General features: G+C 48.0%; 1 protein-coding gene across 1 annotated transcript in view; it reads left to right on the top strand.

Moving 5' to 3' along the window:
- FCHSD2 (FCH and double SH3 domains 2) overlaps nucleotides 1-15,295 on the top strand; it is a 365,756-nt gene that overhangs the window by 262,766 nt on the left and 87,695 nt on the right. The window lies entirely within an intron of this gene.

Below are 15,295 nucleotides of genomic sequence, written 5' to 3'. Positions count from 1 at the left end.
GGTTCAGGCCTGAAGGAACCTCCACCCCACCCCCACCCACACCCCCACCCGGTGTCAGGAGCAGGGCTCCTCGCAGAAATCTTCGGTCCCTGAGGCTAAGCCGATTTCATCCTGCAATCCGTGTGGGCGCTGGCTCAGCAGGGACCAAGCACCTGCCATCTGCAACATCTCCTAGGCTCAAGGGTCGCCTGATGTGGCTGTTCCAGGGACCTGCCACTGGGCTTGCCCGCACACTTGACCATGAATCATGAGCTGGAAGCAGCTGCGCTAAACAGCAAGACCTCTGTGCAGAGCTCTGAAGCGGCCAGCTGGGTGCAGAATGAAAGGAGGGATTCAGTGGGGCCTTCATGTCAGGCAGATGCAGGCCCTACTGGAGTGAATACAGCCTGCACCTCCCTGGGGAAGAGCAGACACTGGATGCTGCTCTATATTGTTGGGCTGATTACCTGTTTTGCATTAGAAGTCATGGGCATAACCCCTAGTCCCACTTGGTTCCCTGAATCTCAACCAGTGTGACTCAATTAAAACCTGCAAGGGTCAGAGCAATATGGATGATGTTGGGGGCCTCTGCTGGCCCTGGGCGTGTCAGGACTGGTGAGGTGCAGACATGGATGGGTCACCTACCACAAAAAGCAGTCAATGCAATATCATCCCAGGCCATCACCCTGCCCTGCTTTAAAACCAGGCAACTAGGCTTAGCTCCCAGCTCGTCATTTGTCCATGCCGTGTAGGAAGGACACTTTTCCCCATGGGTCAGGGGCCAAGGGAAGCATTCCTGCCCAGAGGGACTCCTGCTCTGAACTCAGTGCTGCCCTAGCCTCGACCTTTTTGCAGGTGTGGGTCCCAGAGGATGTGCTCTGGAGAGGGCTCAGCATCCCTGAGGGCTTTTGGCAACAGTGTTAAGGGTTCACCTTAGCACTGGATAAGCCCTCAGGCCCTTGGGGACACCACAGAAGGAATAGGAGTGCATTCAAGGGGGTGCTAAGAGGGTTTGGGTGGATGGACAGAGAGAAAGTACTGCAGGTAAGGCATTTGCCTTGCACATGGCTGACCCTAGTTCAATCCCCAGCACCCTAAGATCCCCTGAGCCCCGCCAGGAGTAAGCCCTGAATATAGCCCAGGAGTAAGCCTAAGCACTGCCAAGTGTGACCCAAAAACAAATAAAAAATGGTAGAGTGGATGTCTAGCATATGGGAGCCAATTCCTGGGGCACTGCTCGTGCCCCACCCCCGAGCATCTCTTGTCCCAATCTCCTACTTAAAACTGGGGAGAAGATTCAAAGGGCTGAGTACATGTTTTTCATTAAAAGTCATGGTTGTAACCCCTGGCACCACTTGGTTCCCTGATTCTCAGCCAGTGTGACTCAATTAAAACCTGCAGGGTCAGAGCAATATAGAGCAGGTAGGATGCTAGCCTTGCATGTGGCTGACCCAGGTTCTATCCATGGCATCCATAGGGTCCCTGAACACTACCAGGAGTAATTCCTGAGTGCATAACCTGAGTAGCCCCTGAGCTTCACTGGGTGTGGCCCCAAAACAAACCAAAACCCTCCAAAGCCAGAGATAGTACAGCCAGTAAGGTGCTTAGTTTGCACATGACTGACTGACCCCTGTTGGATCCTGAGTATAGTCCCTGAGCCCAGCCAGGAAGTGAGCCCTGAGCAGAGCCAGGAATAAGCCCTGAGAACATCTGATTGTGCACATTTTCTGAATAAAGGCCACTGTGCCCTATAAAAATGCCGACAGAATTTCTTACAGAGATGGAAATGCCAATCCTCAAATTCACGTGGAGAAGGCAGTCTCAAAAATCTCAAAAAATGGGGGCTAGAGCAATAGCACAGCGGGTAGGACGTTAGCCTTGCACACGGCCGACCCAGGTTCGATTCCCAGCATCCCATATGGTCCCCTGAGCACTGCCAGGGGTAATTCCTGAATGGAGAGCCAGGAGTAACCCCTGTGCATCGCCAAGAGGACCCAAAAAGAAAAAAAAATCTCAAAAAATGGTAGAATAGAGGCCGAAGTGACAGAACAGTGGGTAAGGTGCCCAGCATCTCATATGGTCCCCAAGCAAGACCAGGAATAATTCCTGAGGGCAGAGCCAGGAATAACTCCTGAGCATTGCCAGGTGTGGTCCCAAAACAAAACAAAATAAAATGGTAGAGTATTTGCCTTATATGTGCAAGACCCTGAGTTTGATCCCTCAAACTCAGAAAGAAAAAGTAAATTTGTGTGGACTTGCAAGTCCAAAACAATAGCAAAACAATCCTGAAAAAGAATGACAAAAAATTTACATTTCAAGATACACCCCAGAAATGTAGTAGTAAACATACTGTGAGGCATGACTGTAGGAGTTTTCTGTGAGGAGTGAATCTGGGCCACCCCCAGCAGTGCTCAGGGGCTGCTCCCTGCTTGGAGGCATCTCTCTGGGTTGTGCTTGGAGTACCATGTAGTATTTCTCTATCCAAAATTAAATAAGAATTTTCAACTTATTTTATGTATTCACCTTCCTTTCTTTTGTTTTGTTTGTTTGGAGATCACACCCAGCAGTGTTCAGTGATTACTCCTGGCCCTGCACTCAGGAACTACTCCTGGCAGTGCTCAGGGCACCATATTGGAAGCAGGGAATTGAACTCGAAACTCCCACATGCAAGGCAAACACCCTACTCATTGTACTATCTCTCCAGCCCCATTCCACGCTCCTTTTTTGGTGGTCGTGATGGTTGGAGATCACACACACTCAGACACAGTGCTTGTTCAGAGCTGTAGTCCAGAGCATATATGCCCTGTTGTGGTGCCAGGGATTCCAAATAACTAAGACACCATGGAGACGGCAACTCGGCACATCGGACAGTGCCACGGATCGACCTTGTGGCCTCAGTGGTCCCAGACTTGTGAACACAGCACGTTTGTCACTGAACTATCCCTAGATTTCAAGGCCTATTTTTTCCTTTTCCTTTTTTTTTTTCTTTTTGGGTCACACCTAACACACCTAACGATGCTCAAGGGTTATTCCTGGCTCTGCACTCAGGAATTACTCCTGGCGGTGCTTTGGGGGACCATATGAGATGCTGGGGACCAAGCCCCAGTCAGGCGAATGCAAGCCTTACCCGTTGTACTATCACTCCGGCCCCTATTTTCTTTTTTTTCCCCAAATTTCTGTTTTTATTTATTTATTTATTTAATAAATAAATAAATAAAGGGCTGGAGCGATAGTACAGCGGTAGGGCGTTTGCCTTACAAGCGGCCAACATGGCCGACCCGAGTTCAATTCCTCCGCCCCTCTCGGAGAGCCCGGCAAGCTACCGAGAGTATTCGATATGCCAGACACAGTAACAACAAAGTCTCCAATGGAGACGTTACTGGGCCCGCTCGAGCAAATCAATGATCAACGGGAGGGCCTTTACTTTACTTACTTTACTTATTTATTTATTTATTTATTACTGAATCACTGTGAGCTACAGTTACAAAGCTTTCATGTTTGAGTTTCAGTCATACAATGATAGAACACCCATCCCTCCACCAGTGTACATTTTCCACCACCAATGTCCCCAGTATCACTCCCCCCTTCCCCCTGCTTCTATGGCAGACAATTGCCCTCTGGCTCCCTCTTCTACTTATGGGTATTATGGTTTACAATACAGATTACAGACAATGAGAGGCCCAAGGCCTATTTTCATTACTGAAAAGAGCATCAAGTTCACTCAATGGGAAAAGAATTCTTCAAAAGTTGGTTCTGGGGCCAGAGCCATAGTACAGCAGGTAGGGTGTTTACCTTGCACACTGCCAACCCGGGTTCAATCCCAGGCATCCCATATGGTCCCCCCGAATCCACCAGCACAGCCAGGTGTGACCCCAAAGCAACAACAACAACAAAAGAAGTTGGTTCTAGGACAACTGGATTTTCATATATAAAATAAGTGTCACAGGTACACATGACAAGCTACCTGGCAAGATACCCATGAAGTATCTGATATGCCAAAAACAGTAGCAATAATTGGTCTTACTCCCCTGACCCTGAAAGAGCCTCCAGTATGGCAGCATTGGGAAAGACGAGTAAGGAGAGGCTGCTAGAATCTCAGGGCTGGCTTGATGGCTCAGTGGCTGCCATCCTCCAGAGGCTATTGGGCACTCAGGTTTGGGCTTGCGGTGATGAGACACATGGGGCCTCATGGGATGGGGGTGGAGCCCACCCTTTCCTCCCCGCACCAAAGAGACCACTGAGTCACCGCCCATGAATGGCCTCTCTGGCTCCTGATCAAGCTGCTTAACAGCCACGATCCAAGAGACTCAGGAACAAATCTTGGAACCCAGCAGGTTTTGGCAGAAATCCCTCCAGATTTAATTGCTAAAATTTTGGAATTTCAAAATCGCGCAGCCACTACTGCGGCTGAGTGACATCATATGTTATTCATAACCAGCAATAGAAAACAAATAGTCTATTGTTGCCTTTTTGGCAGATCTGAGGGTTGGGGTAAAATCCCAAATAATAATGGTGGGTCTGGTGTCAAACTATTGAATGTAATCAAAGTAGAGAGAGAGTAATCATCTCCCCACAGCTGGGGGAAGGTGTGGGATGGGGGGGTATATTGAAGTTTTTGGTGGTGGAAAATGAGCACTGGTGAAGGGACAGGTGTTTCATTGTATGACCAAGATTTAAACCCGAAAGCTTTGTAACTGCTCTCACGGTGATTCAATAAATAAAATTATAAAAAAGAATAAATAAATAATAAAATCTCAGGGCCGGGACAAATGGAGATGTTACTGGAGCCCGCTCGAGTAAATCGATGAACAATGGGATGACAGTGATACAGTGATATAGTGGAAATAGGTGTGTCCTTCTCCCACTTCAGAGCCCCCCAAGAAATAGAAAAAAAGTTAGGACCATTGTGCTTTGCTTGCAAGAATGTAAAATTGGTACAACTGTCCTGCAACTCAGTTTGACAGTTTCTCAAAGGGTTAAACAGAACTAACCACCATATGACTCAGCAATCACACTCCAGAGTACTTAAGCACAGGAATTAAAAGCAGGAACTCAGATATTCGTATGATTATGTTCATAGATAGATTATATGGAAAAAAGCCAAAAGCTTTTGAAAAAAGCTAAACAACTAAAGTGCCCATCAACAAACAAATGAGTAAACAAAATGTAGTATTTATGTTAACTGGAAAATTCAATCACTAAGAGGAGGGACGTTCTGATACAGGTTATTATGTATAAACCTAGAAAACTTTGACTACATCAAACAAGATGCATGAAAGGATGAAGCGCATAGTTCCACTCAGAAGAAATATGTTGAATAAATAAATTCATAGAAACAGAAAGCAAACTGGAGATTACCAGAAGCTAAGGGGAGAAAGGAGTGAGGAATTAACTGTCAAAGTTGACAGAATTTGTTTGGGGTGATGAAACAGCTTTGGAAATCCTGTGATGATTACACAACAGTTGTGAATGTAACAATGTCACTTAAATGCATAACCATATATGGTTAACATGGAAATTGTTGTGTTATGCATTCCCTATCACAATTTAAAAAAAAAAACACTGATAGAATACACAAAATAAAAGGAGAGGCAATAGATGGGGTGAATATGTTTGCAACATATAATATACACCGGTAGGATTTAGTAGATATAAAACTATTAAAGACAGAGCATTCAATATAGAGGCTAGAATGTGTCTCCATGGGAGAACACTCACCTAGCTTGTGTGAAGCCCTGGGCTTTGTGCCTGGTGCTATAAAAAATAAAACAAACACAAAAAATACTCAATATAAAAATGGGCTATGATATTATTCATCAGAAGAAAACAAAGGTGGGAGGGCTCAACAATAATACAGTGGGTAAGGCATTTTCCTTGCATGCTGTCGACACAGGTTCGATTGCCGGCATCCCATATGGTCCCTCAAGCACCGCCAGGAATAGCTCCTGAGTGCAGAGCCAGGAGTAACCCCTGAGCATTGCTGGCAGAAGAGAAGAGAAGGAGGAGGAGGAGGAGGAGGAGGAGGAGGAGGAGGAGGAGGAGGAGGAGGAGGAGGAGGAGGAGAAGGAGGAGGAGGAGGAGGAGGAGGAGGAGGAGGAGGAGGAGGAGGAGGAGGAGTAGGAGAAGTCATACACGCACAATGATATACAAACCAGAGAAATTAGCGTAAACTGAAGAAAAGTGACAGATCACTTTCAGATTGACAAACAATAAGAAACTGAATAATCAGGGTTGGTAAGGGTGAGGGGCAATGGAGCTCATATTTTTTTGTTTTTTTTTTTTGTTTTTTGGGGATTTGGGGGGAGGATTTTGTTTATGTTTTGGGAAACCACACCCAGCGGTGCTCAGGGGTTACTCCTGGCTCTGCACTCAGGAATTACTCCTGGCAGTGCTCAGGGGACTATATAGGATGCTGGGAATCAAACCCAACTTGGCTGCATGCAAGGCAAGTTCCCTACCCACTGTACTATCGCTCTGGTCCCTGGAGCCGATCATTTCTACATGCAAAAGGATAAATAGGTCTGAACTGGAGGAAAGGAGTTCTGGCAGCACTATATGCATGCACACACACACACACACACACACACACACACACACACACACATGCACATACACACGTGTCCATGCCCTGTCACACGCTGGGAACACAGCACTCACTTACCCTGCTGGGTCCCTGTAGCTTGGCACATCAGCAAGTTGGAATTCCATCCCAAGAAGTAGATAGATTCATGTGTCCCAACACTGGAATTATGGATCTGCAATATTTCGTAGAACTTCTTAAAATCCCACAGGTTTATAGTTTTGTTTGTAATGTTTTTTTTTATTTGTTTCTAAATGATGAGCTCAAAAGTTACAACTGCCATTTGCAAGCAATTTTCACAAATGACACCCGTGGGAGTGGATTGGCACGTGAGCAACTAAGGGATGTGAGAAAAAGGAATTTTTCTCTTCCTTACCCATGGTTTTGTAGCCTTAGGGATATCTGTGTATGCTCTGTATGGATAAATGGGATAAATGGCAGAATTTGGTAGCAACTGGAGGCAAATTCATAGGTTTAGTTTTAGGTCTCTGTCTCTGTCTGTCTGTCTGTCTGTCTCTGTCTGTCTGTCTGTCTGTCTGTCTGTCTGTCTCTCTCTCTCTCTCCTTTCTCTCTCTCTCCTTTTATTTTTTCTTTTTTTGAGTGAGCCACATCCAGGATACTCATGAGCTAACTGTGCATTTGCTCAGGGACCATGCAGTGTTGTGCTCGAACCCTGACCTCCTGCAATGAACAACCTGCACTCAGCTAGCTCCCTGGCCTAGGCGTCTCGTAAAGAGGTCTATGTTGTTTATGCCTGTAACCGGTGGCCACCCAGATTATAAATTAAACATCTGAAAAGTGTGGCATGGTCAAAACACTCGGACTTTGAGGGAAGGTTTAGTCCTAGCTCTGCATTCTGAGATCACTCCTTGAGGGACCATGTGGGAAGCCTGGGTCAGATGTATGCAAGGCAAGCACCTTGCCTGCTGTATCATTGTTGACCCATTTTGTTAAACTGGGTCACCCTTTTGGGGAGCTGAAGTGATACTACAGTGGTCAGGGTGTTTGCCTTGCATGCAACTAATCCAAGCACCCCATATGGTTCCCTGAGTCCTTCATGAGTGACCCCTGAGTGTAGAGTCAGAAGTAAGCCCTGAGCACAACTGGGTGTGGCCCCAAAACCAAAAATAAGTAAATTGATTAAAAGGATCACCTGTTTTGAGAGGGTGCAGACAGCCACATCTGTTGGTGCTCAGGGGCTACCCCTGATTTTGGGCTCAGGAGTTATCCTGGCTGGTGCTTAGGGGTGCACGTGCAGTGCCTTGGATCAAACCAGGGTCCACAGGATGCAAGGCAAGAGCTAACTGGGGCCATATATTTTAGGGGCCTCTCAACCAAGGGTTCCACCAGAGATTCTTAGCTATCTGGACCCTGTGTTCAATGTAAGGGCCCAGTGCTATAACACTGCTTGGACCCTGCAGTGCTGGGGACACCACAGTCTCCCTGACAGTGCTCAGGGACCACATGGTGCCTGAAACTTACTCAGCTCGGGCACGGGCCGGGCCTGAGCCCTAACTGCTGTGCAGTCACCAATCTCGTGGCCCCTAAACTGAATCAATCTATCTTATTCGCTCAGCAAAGGCTGGTGAGGAGCATAAACCTGCTTGGGGCTTGAGTAGTGGCAGAGGTGGAGAAGGATGAAGTGGCAGGAGGACCCTTCAAGGGGACTGAGATTTGCATGAGGGTTGAGTGTATTTGGTGCTCACGAGGAAGCGCCCTCTCCCCATGCACACACCCCACCTCCCAGCAGAGAGCTCAGCACAGAGATGGGGCTCCAGGTCCCCAAAGTCTCTAAAGGGGTGGAGACACTGACCAGAAGGGACCCTGAGAAGTGAGAAGGAGATGGGGGATCTGCTTACATTCTCCTCCTGAGACCCCCATACTCTTAGTCAAAGGGCCAAGTCTTCCTTCCATCCTTCCCTGGCTTCTGAAAGTTTTTTTGGAGTCACACCTAGCAATGCTCAGGGCTTTCTCCTGGCTCTGCACTCAGGAATCCCTCCTGGGAGGCTCAAGGGACCATATGGGGTGCCCAGGATTGAGCCAAATCAGCCGCATGCAAGGCAATCACCCTACCCATTGTACTATCACTCCTGGTTTCTGAAGGGTTTTGAAAACTTAGTTATGTGAAAACCATAAATGAAGAGCTGCTTGAGGACCGGGGTGAGTGTACACACACACACACACACACACACACACACACACACACACGGATGGCCGAGGGGAGTCCCAAGCTGTCTTGGTCAGAGTTTGGTTAGAATCAGGAGTAGTGCCAAAACACTATGAAAAGCAAATTCAAGGCCAGGAAGATGCTTACAGGGCTCCAAGCAGTGCCTGCTGAAGGCCAGAGTTCCAGCCTCAGGACAGCATGGCCTCCCAAGCACTGCTAAGAGAGATTCTGAGCACCACTGGGTGCGATCCCAAAATCACAATATCAACAACGAGTTCCCTTTTGAACACTTTAAGGAACCCAGAAGGTGGGCCAGAGGGCGAGGAAACTTCTGCTTCTGGATGGAAGTGAATGACGCTGCAAAAAGCACACGTGGGCTGAAGAGAGCTTGGGACAGAGGCCCTGGACGCCAGCATTTCGGGAGAGACTGACCCCTCTGAGGAGACCAGCAGGAGCAACACACAATCCACTGAAGCCAGGGTCGTAGATCCTCTGCTCTGAAGAGCATGGAAGGAAGAGAGTGATGCTGGAGTTTGTTAGCACAGTGAAAGGATTTCTCAGTTGTTCAAAAGACACTCCACTTAAACCTATTCCCAAAGCCCATGTCTCTGCTACCTTCAGACCCAGCGGCCTCTGCAGATGGCTCCTCGGACAGCCAGTGACACTGGTTACAATTCTTCACAGGCCATGGCAGGGAAAGTCAATACCCATGGGACTTCAGCAGGTAGGGCATGTGCCTTGCACGCGACTGACCTGGGTTCAATCCCTGCCACTCCATCTGATCTCTAAATAGTGCCAGGAGTGATCCCTAAACACAGCTGGGTATGGCCCCCAAATTATTTAAAAATTTAAAAATTTTTTAAAAGGCAACCTTCTTCCTCGGCCAGAAAACATAAATAACCCAGGGTCAGAGTAATAATACAGTGAATAGGATTCTTACCTTGCACCTGGCCAACCCAGGTTCAATCCCTAGCTCCCTATAGTGTCCCCTGAGCCCTGCCAGGAGTGATCCCAGAGCACAAAGCCAGGAGTAAACCCTGAGTACAGCCGCTGTGGGAGAGAAAATGTCAACAACCTCCAAAGACTCCAAGGAGCCACTAGCAGAGGCTGAAGCTTCTGGGGGATTTAGCTAACGTATTCCCAGAACTGCATTGCAGACCAGTGACATGTCAGCTACTGCTCTCAAAATCCTGTCTGGAGATGTCAGAGTTCCCTTAGCCAGTCTGAAAACTAAGAGATAAACAGATGTATCATTAGCCCTAGAGCAGTAGACCAGGCTAGTGCTGTTATGAAGACAGTCCCTAAGGCTGGCCGCCCCGGCGCTATCTCCTCTATGCCCACCCCTCGGGATCCTTCCTATCTCAACTCTCAAGAAATTTTCACTCTGAGTCTCATGTCCTATAACCAGTTTTCAGCAAGCTTGGACAAACCCAAGATTATTTGACACCACTCACACCACAGAGACTCACACCTGTCCTGATCTGCATCAAAGGAGGTGAGATTTTATTTTATTTTATTTTTTTCATAATATTTCTTTCTCTTTTTTAAAAAATTGAATCTCCACTAGATATAAAGTTACAAGGATGGTCACAATTGGGTTTCAGTCTTTTTATTTTTATTTTAACAGATAGGGTGGGGGTGGGTCCTTTCAAATGGAGCTTAGGAAGCCAGGAGCCACTCCTAGAGATTCTCAGTCAACCTGACCCACGGTTCAAGGCAAGGGCCCCAGGAGGTGATACTGTTTGGGCCCTGCAGTACTGGGGATTCCCTGCCAATCTGGTAGCTCAGGGGCTCCAGGGTCACACCAGGGGTGCTTTTAAACCTCCACGGAAGCACCTGGCAGTGTTTGGGGGACCATGTGATACCTGGGTCACATCAGGGCTGGCTGCATACAAGATAAGCACCCTCACCCTGCACTCTCTTACCCCATCCAGGCATTTTATGGAGCCTTGTATGTCTGGAGGCCACACCTGAAGGTACTCAGGGGCTACTCCTGGCTCTGTGCCTGGGAGTTACTTCATAGTAGTACTTAGGGACCATGTAGTGCCAGAGAAAACTGAACATGAACCTCCTGCACACAAAATATGCACTCCACAGCACTTTGAGCCATCTCCTGAACCCAGATTTTTCCCATATATTAAAAAAAAAGTTGGGGGCTGGAGCGATAGCACAGCGGGTAGGGCGTTTGCCTTGCACGCAGCCAACATGGCCTACCCAGGTTCGATTCCCAGCATTCCATATGGTCTCCCGAGCACCGCCAGGAGTAATTCCTGAGTTCATGAGCCAGGAGTAACCCCTCAGCATCGCCGGGTGTGACCCAAAAAGCAGAAAAAAAAAGTTATTTGGGCTGGAATAATAGTACAGCAGGTAGGATGTTTGATTACATGCAGCTGACCCAGGTTCAACCCCCGGCACCCCATATAGTCCCCCAAGAATCTTCAGGAGTAGCTCCTCTGTGCAAAGTCAGGAGTAACCCCTGAGGATCGCAGGGTGTAGCCCAAAACACACACACACACACACACACACACACACACACACAGGTTTTTTTTTTTAAATTGAGGGCTCACAGCATTGTAAAATTATGTAAGTTTGAGGTATACATCATTGACAGTCACATGTATATGCACTGCATTAAGTTCCTATGAAACGCACGGTTCTATCTATATTTCAAGAGAAGTGAGTTTTTTCCAAGCTTTATCTGTATCTCCTCCTTGCCTCCCCTTCTCTGCATTGCCACTGAAGCTGTGACGACCAGACATGCCAGGCTGTTTGGCTCACACCTTTTGGACGGTGATGCCTGCTGAGGGCCGTACATCAGGTCGTGGAGTCCACACACTCGGCACAGTGCTCACGGAGCCTCTCACTCTTCTATTTTTTTAACTATCTTTTTGGTTTGGGGCCCACACCCAGAAGAGCTCAGGGCTTACTCCCATGTCTGTGCTCAGGGATCACTCCCAGTGGAACTTAGTGTCAAACCCGGGTCTGCTGTGTGCAAGGCAAGTGCCGGAACCCCGGTGCTTTCTCTCGGGCCTCGGTTCACCCTCCTGTGGCTGCATGTGGTGCTTGCATGCTTTGTGGCTGAGGCACACAAGTCATGATCGAGTTTTGCCAGGCTCACTACGGCACTCATACTGGTGTTCTCCGGATGCCACACTTCTGGCTCTGATAATCACAAACCATTTAAGCACTCATGAGATGGGAGGGGTACCTCCTTGCGGTGGTCACACACACCTGGCTGCAGTGTGGCTAAAAATTGCTTGCAGACCTGGGGAATAATAGACACAGAACTCCCAGGATCATACTGGACACCTCCAGCACAAGAAATACTTGAATTCCTCATCATGCACTTGCAAGGCAGATCCTTGAAGTCGCTACAGATTTCCTCTAGGCCTCTCCAGGTGAAATAGAAATAAAGGTATGCTTTCTGTTTGTTTTCTTTTTTTTATTTTTTTATGAGTGCACACCCAGCAATGCTCAGGGGTTACTCCTGGCTCTGCACTCAGGGATCACTTCTGGTGATGCTTAGGTGGCTATGTAGGATGCTGGGGATCAAACCTGGATCAGCTTCATGCAAGACAAGTGCCTACCCTCTGTACTATCACTCCAGCCTCCAAATAATAAAGGCATGTTTTGATGGTACAAAGCAGAGCTGTGTATAAGGAAAATACGACTGGGACTGAGCTACTTAATGGGCTCTGGGTCCTGGTTTTAGGAAAACGGTTAAATGAAGAAAGATATGAAATATTTTGCTCAGTAAGAGCTCATATGAAGCTCTGCTACTGGGTTGTAATTCCTGTCCTCTTAGACATTTAGATCACCATTCAGGAAAGCATTTCAAATCTTTCTTTTATAATTCTGGTAGACTGTTATTTTCACAAAATCAAAGCTGCTTAACGAATAAGAAAGTAGTACTTTCTGGTAGGCACAGTGTGGTAACATCCCCTAAGACATATAAACATGTATAACATGCATACTTTTAAAGTTTTTTTTATTTTTCAAAAGAATTTTTAATCACTATGAGATGACAAAATTATTCATGATTGGGTTTCAGGCATACATTGTAGAACACCAACCCCGTCACCAGTGCCCATGTCCCTCCAATCTCCCCCACCATGTAGACATGTAGACTCTTATAAGTAAACTTTATTGCAATTTTAAAAAGGGAGGGAGCATATGTCTTGAACACAGAACCCTGTGTTCAATTTCCAGCACTACATAGTCCCCCAGATTCAGCTGGGTATGATCCCTGATGATGCCAAGTGTGCCATAAAAGTCAAAAACAACAAACCACATCCAAAACACAAGGAAGTCATAGCAGGTCATGTGCTTTGCAGGCAGGAAGCATGAGGCCAAGGATTCCATCCTGCACACCATCCTACATACCTGATCTGGAACACTTCCCTTTAGGATCTTGGGTGCTCCCATACGTGGGGCGTTCTCCAGCAACCTCTAGCACACATCAACCAAGTGTGGGACCCTAGGCAAGCGCTACAATCCCAATTTTCTTATGCACAACTAAATTGCAGCTCCTGGCAGTGTCCAAGCATGGCAGCTAAGTGTGGGGCCCCTGGTCATCACCTTAGGGAGCAGGTATGTTAATTTTTGTTTGGAGGCTATTTTCAGCTTGGAGACGGGGGACCATGCAATGCTAAGGATCAAACTTTGCCTCCTGAATGCAAGGCGAGTTTCTTGCTTGCTGAGGTCTCTCTTACCCCCCACCCACACACACACTATTATGCATCATAACCCCTGGGGAGTATGTGTGCAGGTGCCACACCTAAAATTGTGGGATCCCTACTAAGCACCCTTGGAGAGTGAGCAACAGTGAAAGGAAGGGAAGGTAGGGGGTGATAGTTACATTTGTTTTAGGAGGGCCATACCGGCCGATGCTCAGGGGTTACTCTTGGCTCTGCACTCAGAAATAACTACTAGTGGTGCTCAGGGGACCTCTGAGATGCCGGAGATCAAACAGGGGTTGGCCACAGGCAAGAAATTGTTCTACCTGCTGCTATACGATCGCTCCAGCCCCTGATTAAATTATTTTTAAATTAATTCAATAGAGTATTTTTTTAATTGCTCCATGGTCAGTGTGATTATTGAGAAGCACGAACCATACTAGAAGGTGCAGGTATAGATAACATCCACCATGGCAACGTTCCACCGGACGGCAGGGAGAAGAGTCCTTCACAGTGCTCACAGTCTCTGAAGCACAGTCGAGTGGGAGACGTGTGGGAACAGCAGATTCTACCATTCTTTCCAAAACTCTGTCTCAACAACGCTACTCTCCTACTATTACTGTTTGGCGTGCCCGAGTCCACAGCTCAGGCTCGGATCTCTTGGCTTTGTAAGCTTTCATTGTAAGCGCGAGTCTCCCTGCCAACACAGACCCCTCGGATCCTCAAATTCCATTTTCCACTCTGAGACGCTGGCTCTTGGGCTTCTGGGAAATGTAGTTCTTATATCGTCCCAACTCCAGAAAAGTCCTTGCTGTAAAACTACAACTCCCATGAAGCAGTGCGCGAGCGCCTGGACCGGTCTGGTCGCGTGGTGGGGAACCTTCATCGACGCCCAAGGTTTGCAGCTGCCGTGACTTGGGCTGCTGGTGTTCTGGAGAGGAGGAAAGCCACGTCCAGCTGCTCTGTGCAGCCCCTGCCTCTCCACGGATCTTCGCTGCCCTGGGGCTGTGAGACGCCTCCCACGGGAGCCTTGGTTACAGCTAGGCCACCATCACCAGGGGACCTGGTGGCAACAGAGCGCTGGGGGACAGCAAGCGAGCAGCCGGTGGGGAGCGCACGCGCTGCAGCAGGTCCACCGGGACCCAGTAAGCACCCCAGAGCGCCTGCGCAAACAGAGCGTCTAGGGATGGACACGTGGGGGCGCCTTAGTGAAGGGGACAGTGAAATCTCATAACTGTACCCGTGCTGTCACATCTTTCTGTTGTTTCGTCGGTTTGCACAGCACAGCACAGCACAGCACAGCACAGCACCCTTCACTGCCTCTCTTAATACGATCCCCAGAAGTTCTTTTTTGTTTGTTTTGGCGCCACACCCGGTGGTGCTCAGGGTAACTCCTGCACTCAGGGATCACTCCTGGCAGTCCTGGGGGACCATATTGGACGCGTGCAAGCGCCTTATCTGGCTCCTCCAGCAGTTCTTTTTACCATCAAGGCAAGGAAACAGGGAAAAGCCCCACAGCCTTTCGTCCCAGCGCGAATAGTATGTGAAGGATGAGATTCGGTGGAGGCTCTGCCTCTCAGTTCCAGGGTGATGATGGGTAATTCTGTCCCCTGGAGAACCCAAGCCTGCTTACTTTGTAAATGAAAATAGGTTGTTGGGAGGATCAAATGAGATCTAGGAGTGAAACTAAATTCCCAAATAGCCTATAAAGGCAAAAGATTATTATAAGCAAATGACTGCAGATCAAGGGGCCCATGTCCTCATTCTACAAACTGCCAAACTATGGGCCCCAAGACGGGCACTGTCTTGCTCAGATCTCTCTTGCAGGCTGTGAGCAAGGGCTGACTCCGATCAGTCTTGACTCAGTCTTGATCAGTCTTTGTTGGACTGGCT

This window comes from Sorex fumeus, unplaced genomic scaffold (genome assembly GCF_029834395.1).
Source record: "Sorex fumeus unplaced genomic scaffold, SorFum_2.1 ptg000030l, whole genome shotgun sequence".
NCBI lineage: Eukaryota > Metazoa > Chordata > Mammalia > Eulipotyphla > Soricidae > Sorex > Sorex fumeus.
Note: the sequence above shows the minus strand (reverse complement) of the source record. Positions and strands in the feature narration are given on the sequence as shown.